Source organism: Glycine max, chromosome 9, assembly GCF_000004515.6.
Source record: "Glycine max cultivar Williams 82 chromosome 9, Glycine_max_v4.0, whole genome shotgun sequence".
In the NCBI taxonomy this organism is placed as follows: Eukaryota; Viridiplantae; Streptophyta; class Magnoliopsida; order Fabales; family Fabaceae; genus Glycine; species Glycine max.
The window spans coordinates 30,912,239-30,917,122 of record NC_038245.2 but is presented as its reverse complement, the minus strand read 5'-3'; the positions used below and the strand labels follow the sequence as shown (position 1 = coordinate 30,917,122).

Sequence of the window (4,884 nt, the reverse complement as noted above, 5' to 3'; positions counted from 1 at the left end):
TTAGTGGACTGAACCATAGCTAAAATTCACTAATCATAATTAGTGAAATTTTTGACACCAAAATTTGGTACCACAAATTCAATTTCAAATTCAAGTGAAATTTGAATAGAAATTCAAATTTCCCTCCAATTTTGTGTGACACTTAGGCTATAAATAAAGGTTATGTGTGTGCATTTTTCAACTTTGATCATTTGAGAATTACACTTCAAAGTTCAGATCTCTTTAGAGACACTAAATTTTGTGCTCTTCTCTTCCTATCCCTTCATTCATCTTCTTATACCTTCAAGCTCTTATCTATGGCTTCCTATGGTGGTGAGCTTCTTCTAGACTCATCTTCTACTTGAAGTGGCGTCTCCATTCATCTTTCTCCTTCTCCATTCCACTGCAATCAGACCTCAAGAAGCAAAGGAATTCATTGATGAAGAAGATCCAAGGCTTACAAGCTCCACATGAAGCTACATCATGTGGTATCAAGAGCATCTTCATCTAGGTGATGTTCTTTTGCTTCCTCTATCTTTTTGTTCGGTCAATTCACTTTAATTCCTTGTTATTAATCTTATTCTCCATGTATATCCTTCATTGTCTTGTGGTTTGGTGCTGTTTAGAGTTGATTCAAAAAAATAAACCGACTAAATCTTAGATCTACACTTGTTCTTGCATTTCTATGGTTCAAATTTTATAGATCTACTCTTGAATCATGTTTTTGTGTTGATTTTAGGTTCTATCATTTTTCAGTCATAATCTTCTTGTGCTGAACCTTTAGATCTAAATTTTCTTCCTAAATATTGATTAGAAAAAAAACACAAAAATCTAAGTGTAAATCACTTAAATTGATGAACTTTTTTTTGTTTTCTAAGTTTCCTACATGATGCCTATGATGAAGTTGAGTTGTGGTGCTGAGTTGTGGCTGGATTTGTGAATCAAAATAAGTCTTAAGCTCTCTTAAATTGTGTTATTCAAGATAATTGAGCATAAGCAAACACAAATTTTAACTATCTAAGCCTTAAGCAACATAAACATTACTCTTGATTTCTAGGTTGAAATCGCTAGTGCTGGCAGCTTGGACATACAAATGTGTATAAATTACTGGGAATTGGTCACTACGAATTTTGAGTTGAACGTTTTATGGAATTTTCTAGACATCTGGACCAAAATTATAAAAAAAGAACCAAGTGATTTGGATAAAAGGAAAAAAAAAATACTAAAAATCACACAAGTTGGCAGAAAAATCAGTGTCCAGAAAAAAAAAGTGAAAGGGAAATGTGCTTGTTGTTTTGGCTCGAAATTTGTTTTATAATTGGTGCCTATTTTATACCAATCCTAGTTCTGAAATTTCAATTGAAAATTAGTGTGAAAACAAGTGCCAAAACTAGAGGTTTCTTGAGTCTTTTTTTTTACTCTACTCTAGAGCCATTCTAAGTTTATCTTTGAGTCCGAGCTTGCTTTTATGTGTTTTTCATTGCTTTAATTGTTGAATCATCCTTCAAAATTTGTCTTGTTAAAAGTCTATTGGTTTAGCTTTCATCTCATTTTTTGGTCTTTGGTTATTGTTTGTCTCTTTGTTTCCTTATTTGCGAGTTGCCATATAAGAAATTGAAAAGGAGGATTGGTGTCATCCCTTGAAGAATTTGAGTCAAGAAGCAAGGGGTCAACCACCTTAAGAGCTATTGGAATAAGAAGCACTCCAAATTAAGTGAAACACAAAAGAAAGAATAGCTACCAAAATTGAGGACTTTTTTTTTGTAATTTTGTAATTGACAATTTTCTTTGCTTTCAAATTTTGTAACAAAAAGGTCTTTCATTGGAAGTAAGTTGTGAGCCTTCAATAGGTCACCCTACTTCCATTTGTGTGTAATAATTTTAGGCAATTTTCCCTTAGGATAGTGAGTGTTTTGTTGGGAACCTTAAATGAGGTCATCCAAACACTCTTAGGATCCGCCTAGTTTGCATTTCTTGCACTTTAATTTCTTGCTTACTTTCATAGCTTATTTCCTTTACTTTCCATTGTCAAGCCACCTAGATAGTTTGCCTTTTACCAATTAGTTTTTACCTTATCTTTCATACCTCTTTTATTGTTTATTTTGGCTAGTTTCAACCATAGTTTCTTTGACCTTTTGTTTTCAAACCCTCAACAAGAAAGAGCCACAACTTAGGAACCAACACGAGTCTTCATTCTTCATCTAGTGTTAATGGTGAGGGTTTTACTCCTAAGGACCCCTTGTATAAGATATTAGATGAGTTGAGATCCCTTAAGTTGTGGAAAGAAAAACAAGAGAGAAAAGAAAAAGGAAAAAAAAAGAGTGGAAGAAATAAGTCAAGATAAAAGAGAGAAAATAAGAGAGGAAGAAAGAAGAAAAATAATGAAAGAAATGAAAAGAGAAAAACATGCCTCCTATAGTAGTCATGACTCTTGCAAGAGTTTAAGTGAAGAACTTAGCGATTATTATAGAGGGCGTCATAGTTCACATACTAAACATCATTCCCAAAGAAGAGAAAATGATAGAAGGCCTCAAGAGGTTAACATTAGCCTCCCATATTTCCATGGAAAAGATAATGTTGAGGCCTACTTAGATTGGGAAATGAAGGTTGAACAACTCTTTGCTTGCCATCATATAAGCGAAGAGAGAAAAGTTCCATTGGCTACCCTTAGCTTTCAAGGGTATGCCCTTTATTGGTGGACTTCCCTTGTTAGGGAATGAAAGATTCATGGGGATCCTCTAGTAGAGTATTGGAATGATCTTAAGAGTGTCCTTAGGAAGAGACACATTCCCTCCTACTATGAAAGGGAGCTTATGGACAAGCTCCAAAGACTTAGACAAGGGAGTATGAGTATTGAAGAATATAGACAACAAATGAAACTACTCCTTTTAAGAGCGGACTTAGGTAAAATGGACTTTTAACATGTTAACAAAATAGTCCAGCTTAGAATTTGTCCTCATTCATAACTCCTTAAAACTTACCGTTTTTCAAAACGTAACCAGCGTGTTTTTAAAAGCAACAAGTGTGTTATTTTTGTGTTGGTGTCCTTAGTGTGTTCGTATAACTATTTCACCATCTATTGTTACATTTGGAAAAATAATAACCAAACACCCTGTAAATCATGAAAATTAAGAAAATATAAAGCGTCGTCATTTACAATAATCACCCCCAAAGGTTACAAAACATTCAAATATCACTTTCATGATTCTGTTCTTTCCTCAATGCTCTTCCTTCCAAAAACAATTCTCTCTCTCTCTCTCTCTTGTTGAATTTAATAAACCCAAAAACTGGAGATTGAAAATGATTAAAAAATTGACCCACATACGTTCACCACCAACACATTAATGTAATGAGAAGATTGAAGATATAGTTTTCTTGATCGAGCAACTCTGGCCGAACCATTCTCATCAGAATGATATTGTGAGGCAGAAGACCGCTGTAGTATAGCAAGGTTGAGATTGAAGTGGCTGGCTCACCAACTAAAGAAGTCACAAGCCTCGCCATTGACCTAAACAATAAAGTTCTAAGAGACTGCAGCAATTAAGCCAGCAACCACACCAGATTGAAATAAAAAAAAAAACTGTTATTTTAGGCTCCGAAATAAATATTTAAGCCATTTTTACTTTGTGGAAATTAAATGGAGAAAAAAAAAATCACAAAAGATAAGATTCTAACCATGAATGTAGTAACCTTAATGTAAACGAAGAATCACTGTACTAATGTAATTGTAATTAAGCTGGAGTTAGCTGGCTTTATATAGAGGGTAAAAAAATGGATACCTTTTGGTTTGTCTTTCAAAGTCGATCTAGCGGATATTCAAACCAACCCGTCAGCATAAGTGCGAATATTTATTAAATAATAAGTAAGTGATTGATTAAACATAAGTGGATAGTATATTAAAATTAAGATTTAATAATTTGTGTATTACTAGAATTTAATATTTAATGAAAATAATTTTTTATCATACTTTATTTATATTTAAATTGAATTTCAAATTAGTTAATGTCTTTTTTTTATGAAAAGAGGGTCAAGAAAAAAATGTTTATTTCATAATAAATACTACACATAATTAGTTTTGGAAGTTATATGAAAACTCAAAACGTGACCCTCTATTTATGAATTTCATACAAATAAAGTAAAATAAATAACAAGTAAATTAAAAATAATAAATAATTTGTGAAAAAAATCAAAATTTTCTTAATTTTAAATAAATTTAAATCAACTTAAAAAATAAAAATAACATTAAATTTAAATTAGTTCTATAAAAAAATTGAATCAGTTCATTCAAACATATAACTTGATAATCTATTATAATAGGATTAATTATTATTTTAATTCCTGAATTTGGGAGCTGTATTCTTTTTTTTTCCTAAAATTTAAAAATATCTTTTTTTAGTCTCTGAATTTTTATAAATTATTCTTTCTTAGTCATTGACATGATAAATTGATATTTTATAATAATTTTAAACACTTAGTGGTAATTTTTTAGTACTTTGTGTTAGTTTTAAAATACAAATACAAGCGGTTAAAAATAAAAATTAATTTATGATAACTAAACTACCATAAAGTTTTAATTTATTATGTCATAAACTACACAAAGTGATTTGTCAAAATTCAGGAACAAAAACCATTTAAATTTTAGGGACTAAAAAAACACACACCCTAATTTAGAGACTAAAACGATAATTAAGTCTTATTTAAAACTAGTTTTAATATCAAAATCCAATTTTTATATTTTTTAAAAGTTTTTGAAAACAGCTTTGTGAGAAAATTAATTGATTTTTCAAATTAGATCATAATATTGGCTCATTTTGAATTTATTTTTTAAAATTATCACAAAATGTTAAAAAGTTGACATAAAATATCAATTTATTATGCTGGTAACTAAAAATAATAATTTATCAA

At 30.5% G+C, this 4,884-nt stretch overlaps 1 long non-coding RNA gene across 1 annotated transcript; it reads right to left on the bottom strand.

Moving 5' to 3' along the window:
* Window positions 1-3,107: 3,107 nt before the first annotated feature.
* On the bottom strand, window positions 3,108-3,708 carry LOC102668542 (uncharacterized). The gene is made up of 2 exons (XR_415977.4): window positions 3,655-3,708; window positions 3,108-3,510 (listed from the first exon to the last, which is right to left on the bottom strand). It is a non-coding gene; the product is annotated as an uncharacterized lncRNA (long non-coding RNA).
* Between the last annotated feature and the right edge of the window lie 1,176 nt (window positions 3,709-4,884).